Here is an 11,198-nt window from a genome sequence, read left to right as displayed (position 1 = left end):
TATATATGATTTCATTTCCATTGGTAAACATTTAGAAGTGGACATCTAGTTTGGATGGTAAGATATACATTTAACTTTTCAAGAAATTAATCAAACTGCCCAAATAGTTATAGCAATTTATTTCTCATTCCCTCCAGCAATGTATGGGAATCTAGTTCTTCCATGTCCTAGCCCACTATGAGAATACTCCACCTTTTAAAATTTAATAGATGGACAGATATCTCACTATAGCCTTAATTTGTATTTTTCCATGACTAATAAAGTAAAACATTTTTATATGCTTGTCATTCCTCTATGTCCTTTTAAAAAATGTCTGTTCAAATCTTTTGCTTATTTTTAAAAATTAAGGATTTTAGTATTGAAATAGCAACTTCTTTCAGTATTTTGTGAACAAGATCATTTCAGCCTCATGGAGCTATATAATTGACAAAATTCTGTATATTCAAGGAAACAATATGATATTTGATCTATATACATGATGAAATATTACCATCATAAAGTTAATTGACATAGCTATTATTTCAGACTTATTTTCTGTGGTGAGATTTAAGATTCACTGTTCGCAAATTTCAAGTATATATTATTGTCAACTAAAGTTACAATGCTGTACATTAGAACTCCAGAACTTAATTAATCTTATAATGGAAAGCCTAAGCCCTTTAAAAAGCATTCACCACATTCTTGTCACCACCACCATGGTCGCTATCAGGCTTTACTGTTTCTATTAGTTTGACATTTTAGATTGCACATATGAGTGAAAGTATTCATCTTTCTGTGTCTGGATTACTTCAATTAACAAAATGTTCTCTAGGCTTCTCCTTGTCTTCCCATTTAATAATGAATAATATTTTTATTGTGTGTACCTATTTATATGTCTATGCACATTTCATACATTCATCTGTTAATGCATAGATTGTTTTCATACATTGGTTATTGTAAATGATATTGCAATAAACAGGAGAGTGTAAATATGTCTTAGAGATGATAGCTTTCTTTTCTTTAGAAATATACCCTGAAGTAGGATTGATAGGTCACAGTTTTATTTTGCATATTTTCAGGAAATTTTACACTGTCTTCTATACTGGCTGTACCAATTTATTGTCTTACTAACAGTACACAAGAGTCTTCTTTACTCCAAATCCCTGCCAACACTTATCTTTTAACTTTTTAATAACAAATATTAATAGGTGTGAGGTGTACTTTATTGTGGTTTGATTTCTATTTTTTGATAATTAGTGGTGTTTGGCAGATATAGTTTGTATCTGGATGTCCCCACAAAGTTTTATGCAGTTGGGGGTGGAATTGGGTGGGGGCAGCTTAATCTAGAGTTTCTGACTGATTCATGATCATTCCTCAGATTAAGAATTAAGGGAGTGTGAGTTTTACACTTGCCTTAGAGCAGGTAACCTGCATAAAATATAAGGGACCAAAAGTTCTCTCTCTCTCTCTCTCTCTCTCTCTCTCTCTCTCTCTCTCTCTCTCTCTCTCTTTCTGTGCATCTTCTGTCTTCTTCTGGCATGAACTGTTGCCCCTCTGCCATGTGCCACTCTGCCTTGAAGCCAGCTGATTATGGACTGAAACCTCTACCAACTGAGCTAAATAAACTTTTGGGAGTGAAGCTGTCTGTACCTTGGGACAAAGCCACTGCTTCTCATGAGTTTGGCAGGGCCTATGAGAAGTATACACAGCTCAGGAAGCTGACACACAAAGTGGCTTGGCCTTCCCCTGAGATAATATAGACAATTCCCCTCGTGTTTCCCATGTAACCACCAAGGCACAACGTTTTGCTGAAGAATGAATGTTCTTCCAGTTCAGGATCTTGCCCTCCCACTGCATTCTCCATAAACAGCCTTCTCCTGATTGTATAAACACACTGCAGTTGTTAGAAAGCCCTCCATTCAATCAGGAGAAGGGTTCCGCCTAACCTCAGCTTCCTGCATCTTGACTCTTGTCTTAATTCCTTCATCTTCTACCATCCTCCCTCTGGAATTTTAAGAGCTGCCCTGGACACAGCAATAAACCTTCCCCCCTTAAACTTTGGGTGTCTGGTATTTTGTTTCAGCAATGAGAGAAAAGTAACTAAGACACTTGTCATTTGTACACCTTTATTAAATAAATATCTACCTTGGTCTTTTGCTTATTTTAAATTATACATATATACATATATATTATATATACACATATATATGTATGGTCATATGGTTGTAGGTAATTTAATAATATATCTATTAACTTTTTAGAGAATATGAATTTCACAAATATTTTCTCCCATTTTGACTATTGCCTTTACATTTTGTTAATTACTTTGTTCTGTAGCAAGCTTTTAGTTTCATGTAGTCCCACTTATTTATTTTTGCTTTTGTCACCTGTAATTTTAGTGTGCTATGAGTTTTATGGTGTCAGGTATTATGTTTAATTCTTTGGTGCATTTTAGGTTGACTTTTATGTATCATGTTTTTCAAACACCATTTATTGAAAAGACTGTCCTTTCTTGGTTGTGTACTATCTTAGTTACTTTCCTTGTTGCTGAGACAAAATATCCAAGAGCCACAATTTAAACAATGAAAAGTTTATTTATCTCACAAATTGTACAGGTTTCCATCCATAACTGACTGGCTCCAAGGCAGAGTGGCATGGCAGACAGGCATCACAGAGGAAAGAAAGCTTATGGTTGACAGAAGGTAGCAAAGCAAGAAAGAGATGACCATAAGATTTTTCTACCCCTTCTATATTATCCAGGCTACTTAGGGCAGGTAATACTCACAACCTTAAACCTAGTTCCCTTGATCCTACCATCACTCCATGAGTAAATCTGAGTGTCAGACACTCTAGATCCTGCCACCTCTGAAAAAGTCCCACTGCATGAGGTTTTACAGGGACATTTTGACACAAGCCATAGCATGTGGTCTGGGTACTCTTGTTGAAAGTCAGTTGATCATATATGAGTTTTTTTTCTGGGTTCTCAGTTCTGTTCCACTGATCTATTTACTTGTATTTATGTTAGTGCCATGCTACTGTTGTACTTCCTTTTGCAAACTTAATTTGTTCTACAACTTTGACAGTGAAGGTGAGGTTTCTATTCATGTGGGAAAGATGGCCCTCATCATGACTGTCACCTGATGCAGTTTGCAAACAAAAATAAAAATTTTCCAAATGCTTCTATTGTAAATCAAATTGTTTGCAAACAAAGTGTACATGAACCAAAATATCACTTTGTTTTTATTGCTATAGCTTTGCAGTATAATTTGAAATAAAGAAATATAATGGTCCCAACTTTGTTTATTTTAAAGATTTGCTTGGCTATGTGGGAGACTTTGAGAAAGCATATAAATTTTAGGATACATTTATTTCTTCAAAAATCATTAATATTTTGATAGGAATTTCATTCAGCTTGTAGATTACCTTGGGAGTGTTGGCTTGTCAACAAAATTAAGTCCTTTAATCTGTGACCCATTTGATATTTTAAAGATTCAAAGGATACTAGCATATTATTTGTGTAATCAAATATCAAAGGAGTTGTTCATAGAGGAAACTAGTAAATTTCTCATGGAAGTGCATGAAACTTGACTGGATCCAAGTTATTAAAACCTGGCATCAATTCTAAGGGGTTCTGTGGGCAGGGAGATTAAGAGCTTAAAAGAGAAGTGGCTATCTTACTGTAGGTGTTCATGAAAATCATTATGTTGTAATTAAGTTTACTTAAAATTAAATGATTACTTATTGATAAATAAATTTATCTAAACATGTAATGACATTGGCTAAGCTCAGATATACTTTTATTTGGCCTGTTTTGTGCTCAGTGAAATATATTTTATTTGTGTTGATTATATATATATATATATATATATATATATATATATATATATCACATTTATGAATATATTGCCAGAAATTGTTTCTTTGAATAGGAAATCTGTTGGTTTATATCCTGAAGATTATCTACAAACATTTTAAGTCATCAGAATAATTAAGAAATCTCTATTGCTCTATGTTGACATGCTTTTACAAAGAAAGGAGAAACTCAGCTGACCAAATAGCTCAGCAGATTAAAGTGCCTGCAAGCAGGTGTGGGGGCTGGGGATTCGATCCCCAGACCTGCCCTGCTGGCCCTGCCCCTGGGGCACCCTGAGAAGGCAATTGAGACTGGGCTTCATAGTGTAAGCCTGTAATTCCAGATCTTGGGAGTCTGTAAACAGGAGAATCGCTACAGGTCTGATTTAGTAGTGAGACCCTGAACAACCTGTAGACCCTTCCCTAAAATACAAAAAAAAAAAAAAAGAAAGAAAGAAAGAAAGAAAGAAAGAAAGAAAAGAAAAAGAAAAAGAAAGGAGGACCTAGATAATTAGGTTAAACCCAACTGCATATGTCGGAGGGTACTAATAAGCTTCTCTTCTGGAGGGTTAACAACCTAAGTTTGCAGATCAAAAACTACAGAAAAAGAAGGGCTGCAAGAACAGCCAACATTTTGGCCCTATCCTTTCTGGGTCAGTGAAGACTCAGGACATAGGAGAACTGTACTGTAACATCATGTAACTAACTCAGTGGTGTCCCAAATTTTCTGATCAAGGAGATTATGGGGCCACAGAGAAAAGTGATCAATGATGCAGAGTGTGGCTAAGAAGAGTCACAAGGAGAGAAAACCTCTCAGTCTTTCAGAGAGCAAATTGGTCAAGCAATGGCTGAGACTCATCCTCATGACTGACACTGACAGAGGATCTACAAACTATGGTACAGGGTTTCAGGATAAATCCTGAAACTGACCTTATCAGGTACAAAAGTTACATTTCTTGTTATATAAGTCTTGCTTTATCTTGGTCTTAACCATCCAGCAGAAATATATAAAAACGAGGTATAAGGGGTGACACCATGTTGGTATGCTGGGCTGTAAAGGGCTCAGGTCAACAACTTCTGACATTACCAGTCCTGCAGATGAACCACTACTCTTATGGACTACTGGAAAACATTGGACTCTTTTGCTGAATTCATGAACCTACAATATTTGAATGACAATGGAATACCCTTCTCTGACAAAGCTAAACAAAAATGGGATACAAACGAAGGACCATTTTGTGTCTGTATATTCAAAATAGTTAGGATAGTTGTATAGCTACATTCATTTAATTCAATGAATAAGATTTGTTCTAATAGTGTTTGTGGATGGGATGTCTTGTCTGCATCTTGTACAATGAATAAGCACTGAGACAACAATGTGAAATGTATTTATTATTGAAACTGTCCTACTGATTGGTTTTGAAATGGTCTCATTGCTATTTGTTTCTCAATAAAATTATTTTTAAAAAAGAAAGGAGTACCTGTACTTTGCTAAAGTTGGTAGGATTTCTACAGGTGAAAGGTGTTAATCTGCCTTAATTTTAAGATATGTGTCAGAACAACAGCAAAATGCTCAGGTCAGAAGATTTGTTCTACTTACCTTTTCTTCCTGTTGGTCTTTAGAAGTAAAGCCTTATCTGTCCAGATTTCACAAATTTGGCAAGTTAAGATGAGAAACTAAGGAAAAAATAAAACACATTAAAAATATAGATATGTGTCTGAGCTTCAAGCTCATGTGTAGTAGAATGCTGTGAGGTCAGAAGTTTAATTTCATGTTTTCAGTTTGATCTCAAATCAGCTATGTGACTTTGGGCAAGTTAGTATCTTTGAAATTTGATTTATTGACAAAGTTTTATTGTGGTATCTAATTATACACATGAAAGTATTAGAATATTTTAAGTAGATACATGAACCCGCTATTTGCTCTCATGAGTTTTTTTTAACTTAGAACAAACTATATTTGATGACAGTCCTAGCACATTAGAGATTCTTAGTGTTCCAATCAAGAATTCTGTGGAAATTAATGCTTTGTGCCAAAGGGGCAGAAGAGAAGAGGATATAAAATTATATTATGGTTTAAACTGTACCTTAATGTGCTATTTAACCTCAGTAAATGTCTAGACCAGAAATAATCAGACACAAGTTACAATGTAAACTAATAAAGTTTGGCTGTATGATCTTAAAGAATTTTACAAAGGCTTTAAGGTTTAATTGGCCTTTTGTGTGAATGCTACCTAACCTATTTAGTACATAATAGTATAAACACTTCTTATTAATGATTTCTGGCATTGCTGTCTGCTCATTCACAACAAACTTATTAAGGCACCAGATGATGATCTAATTTGGAACATGGAAAATAAGTTAAAAAGAGACTATTCTGAAAATCTAACACAGACTGCTAGCAGAATTGCCGTGATTCAAGCAAACTGATTGTATTACATAATTAGTTTTGATGGTAAACCTAAAACTGATGAAAATCTGTCTGAATTAGATTGCTTTTATGGACAGTTCTTAAAGACTATAGGTCCTGAGTAAAGTTATCCTTCTTTATTTAATGTAATTGATTTACATTTTTGCTTTTGCAGCTTAGGGGCTATTATTTTGGCTTTTCAGGTCACCAAACAGGAAGTCAACTAACAACAGAATTAGTAGGTTGGTTTCACAGCAATCTGTGGGCAAAAGCTGAAGAAAGTTTTAAGGTTTGATAATAATTTACTTGTATTTTGAATATCTTTTCCTCACTACAACTAGTAAAACAGTGTGTTCACTGAAAAAATCAAGGCATATCAAATATGTAAATAAGTTCTCTTTTTTAAAGATACCATTTATTTATAAAATGTTCAGTCTGGAGTATTATAGACATTATACAAAATTTTATTTAAAAATATTAAGACATGATTTCCCTCTGTTGGGAACTTACATTATAGGTAAATGACATTACTGATGTCAAGATATAGGAGTGGAATTATTTATTTATTGCAATGTTGAAGATCAAATCTAGGGCTTTGTACATGCGAGGCAAGCACCTTGCCACCAAAACATGTGCCTAGGTCTGAAATACAACTTATTTTAATGTGAGGGGAAATTTTTTGAAGGGTTTTAATCTTAGGCAGATGGAAAGCTAGTTTTCCCAGGACCATTTATCTTTCTTCCTTTGCAAGTGTTTGACCCCTTTGTCAAAGATAGGGTGGCTAAGTATGTCTGAAGTTATTTCTGCGCCTTCTAGTTTGCTCCATTGATCCTTGCATTTGTTTGCTTGGTTTTTTGCCAGTATCATGCTGATTTTATCACAATAGCTTTGTAGTATAATTTCAAGTTGGGCTATGGTTCTGCTGCCTTGACTTTTTGCTCAAAATTGCTTTAGTTGGCCAGGGAGATAGCTCAGTAGAATAAAGGCTTGCCTGGCTAGCACAAGGTCCTGAGTTCAATCCCCTGTACTGCAAAAAAGAAAAAAAAATGCTTTTGTTATTCTAGGTCATTCTGGTTCCACATGAATTTTAAGATTGTTTTCTGTAATTCTGTGAAATATGCTATTGGAATTTTGATTTGTGTTGCATTAAATCTGTATGAAAGTTTTGGAAATACAACTATTTTCACTATATTGGTTCTTCCTACACAAAAACAAGGGCTATCTTTCCATTTTCTGGTATCCTTTTCAATCTCCTTTTTCCGAGTACCATGCTTTTCAATATGGAGGTCTTCTATGCACTAAAGTAAAATTTAAATGGATCAAAGATCTAAATATTAAAGTAGAAACACTAAATCTGCTTGAAGATAAAATAGGTAGAACCTTGAAGACATTGATGTAGGCAAAGGCTTTATGAATGAAAGCCTGATCACACAGGAACTATCACACAAATGAACAACTGGGATCTCATCTTATTTTAAAGAATTTGCACAGCAAGAAAAGCCAACAGAGTGAAGAGACAACACATAGTGTGAGAATTGTGTTTTCACCAGCTCTTCCTCAGACAAAAGACTACTATGCAGAATACATAAAGAGCTAAAAAAGATCAGATTCCTCAACTTTAAGGATCCAATAAAAATAAACACCTGAAATGAATAGATGTTTCTCAGTGGAAGTAGAGCCAGCAAAGAATGGCTATTATAAAACCAATAATAAAGCTGGAGGGGATGAATGGGAAAAGGAAAACTCTTGTATGGCTGGTGAGAGGGCAGACTGGGGTAACTACTGTGGAAATCCCTTAAGAATTAAAAATAGAGGTTGCATTCAACAGAGGTATTCCCTTTCTTGGTAAAAGAATTAAAAGCATCATGCAACAGTGATGTATGCATATGCATGAGGGCCAGGGAGATAGCTCAGTAGAATAAGTGCTTGCCTGGCAAGTACAAGGACTTGAGTTCAATCCCCTGCTCTGGAAAAAAACCCAATAGTATGCATATACATGTTTGTAGTGGCACAATTTATAACAGCTAAAACTTGGAAACAGCTTAAATGCTCACCAATAAAAGCATGGATAAAGAAGATATGGGTTTCTTTATACAATGAAGTACTACTCTGACACAAAGAAAAATAATCTTGAGACATTTCTTATTAAATAGATGCAACTTGAGACCAAATTATTATGTGAAATAAATCAGACATACATGTTTCAATATTGCATGGATTCTCTGAATGAGAAACTAAAAGGGTAAATAAGGACTAAAATGTATAATAGGTACTGGGAAATGGGGAAAGTATTCAAATGAGGAGAATGGGGAGGGGAAGAAATGAAAAAGAAAAAAAAATACAAAAATGTAAACAAAACTTTTGTAAATAAAAAGAGGAAGAAGGACTGAAGGGAGCAGAGGGGAATGGGATAAAAGAAGCAAGATACACTATGTATGGGTATAAATTCCCTATGATTAATTATTATCACTATGTATATCTAAAATGTACTACAAAATAGAAAGAGAAAAAAGTCTCAGGTGAATTTGAGTCCCAAAATGGCAGAGCAGTGATTGCCAGCATCTCAGCTTCTCCAGGACAAAATGACTAGAGTCTGTAAACAATAGCTTGGACAGGAACCAAAGAGAGAGGAGGTTACCTGGAAACCATGAGGTAACTGAAGAAGAAGAAATTGGGATTAAGTGATACAGAAGAAAAGAATCATACCCCAGGGTAGAGACCTCCAAGTCCTGCTGACAGCTCGGGGCTGGCCACCATCTGGGAGGCAAAATGAAACTAATGACTTCTTTATTATGGAGAACCAGAGAACTGCTTTGGAACCAAAAGAATAACCTGCATCAAGGAAAACATGAGACACTGCTTCTAGAGTGGCCTCCAACAGTCAATGGTCCAGCGGACAATTCTGTGCCAGTGAATCAGTCTGCTCATGCCAAAACCACACCCAAGGAGAGGTACAGCAACAATTCCTAACACAAGAGCTCAGCCTGGATCAGGCTTTGTAAGAATGCCAGCATCCTGACAGAAAGAAATCCTCAGTGTGAGTTAGCTTCAGTACTGCACTGAAAGAGTCAGAAGAGTTATTGGAGTGTGAGCACTCAGACTCTGGCAAAGAAGCTACCTGGGAATCATATATGTGCTGTCTAACTGGAATATTTAGCCTTCCCATTGGACATCCTATATATTTATGTTGTTCTATGCCTCCATTTATTTAGTAATGTGGGGTTATATTATACTCTTATGCATTTTGTGTTTATTAGATTGTCAATTTTGTGTAGTTTTTCTTCCATTGGTACTGATTTAACAGGTATCTAGGTTCTCTCCCTTGTCTAGAATCTTCTATCTAGTTTCTTCACCTCAAGCCTCCAAGACAATATTATTAACATATTTATTTATTTATTTATTTATTTATTTATTTCCAAACACATAACTTCCACCTAAGTTCTAAATTCCCTATACTTAGCTCCCTGACAGTCACTCTTCTCTTCTCTACTGTTATTCTTTAATCATCTCTATCCTAAGCCCTTAGATATTCTACCTTACCTACCTTATTGTCCTCCTTATCAGCAAGTTCTGATAAACACATATAAAGTAAAACATCTTTATCCCATATGTCAACATTGCACCCACAAAATATCCTCTTAAAACTCTCAAACTAACCCTTCAACTCAAATAAAAGTACTCCAATACTACCCCAATAAAATCAGACCCCAGGGCCAGTGAGATAGTCCTACCTGTAAGCTCAGGGACTGGGGTTGAATCCCTGGCACCACATGCTGAGTTGGCCCTGTTCCAAGGTGCACTGAGTGGGCCGCCATGACCAAGACCAGGACTGAGACTGGGAAAGTGGTTTATGCCTCTAATTCCAGCACTGGGAAGACTGAAAACAGGAGGATCACTATGAGTCTGAGCTGCATAGTGAGACACTGTACCAAATACATAAAAAAAATCAGACCTTGTATCAATCTTTTCTTCTATACCACTATTTCCCCTTTGAAACTTCTTCCTTACTGTCTAACACTCCTCATCCAACCATTTCCCGTTCTCTCCACCACCTCACCTACCTCATTGCAGAGCAACTACAAATAATAAATTGTCATAGTGTACACAGAGGACAGACAAGGGGGGGGTTATAACTGCAAGGAATATTATATAGAAGGGTTCTGAAATTGAATCTGGTCATGCTGTTATAACCAGAAGTAATTCTTATGACAAAACATAAGGATGGAATTAGTTAAAGTAAATAACAGAGTAAATATGAGCACTGAACATAAAAAACTGAAAATTATTTATGTGAAGCCAACACCCTAATAAAGCATTCCGTATAAGCAACAAAATCTCCTCAATTTCCTAGTTCCCAACCTGTAGTAACCTTGAAAAAAGAGGAGAAAAAAGAGGGAGCATTCTCAATAAGATTAATAAAAAAGAGGGGGCAAACCCAGTCCCCTCTCTCTCTCTCTCTCTCTCTCTCTCTCTCTCTCTCTCTCTATATCCAAATCTCTCTCTATATGGCATAATTAGAAAACTCTTGCAGTTATATAGTATACTATATAGTATAAATGGTACATATACTAAATGTACTATATATACACACCATATCTATATCTACATACTATGTATATAGCATATATAGATACCTAAAATATATAGGAGAATGACTCAACAAGAAAATAGAAGTTCTCTAACCCTTCCAACTCTTCCAGGGCAGAGCAAAAGATCACAAAGGGAAAAGAAAACAAATACAAAGTAGAAGAAATCTAATGGCTGGGGAGATGGCTCAGTGGAATAAGTACTTCCCCGGCAAGTGCAAGGGCCTGAGTTCAATCCCTGGTTCCAATACCACAATTTTAACAGGAGACTTTAACACACCCTTATCTCCAAAAGATAGGTCAACCAGACAAAAACTTAGCAAAGAAATAACAGAACTGAACCAGAGTTTGAAAAAAAGGACTTGGTGGAC

General features: G+C 35.6%; 1 pseudogene; it reads right to left on the bottom strand.

Moving 5' to 3' along the window:
* The window catches only part of LOC105741225, a 41,821-nt pseudogene extending 31,765 nt beyond the window's left edge, over positions 1-10,056 (bottom strand).
* Positions 10,057-11,198: the final 1,142 nt, after the last annotated feature.

The sequence above is a fragment of the Octodon degus genome, unplaced genomic scaffold (assembly GCF_000260255.1).
Source record: "Octodon degus isolate 3935 unplaced genomic scaffold, OctDeg1.0 scaffold00347, whole genome shotgun sequence".
In the NCBI taxonomy this organism is placed as follows: Eukaryota; Metazoa; Chordata; class Mammalia; order Rodentia; family Octodontidae; genus Octodon; species Octodon degus.
This window is presented reverse-complemented; position numbering and strand designations above follow the sequence as displayed.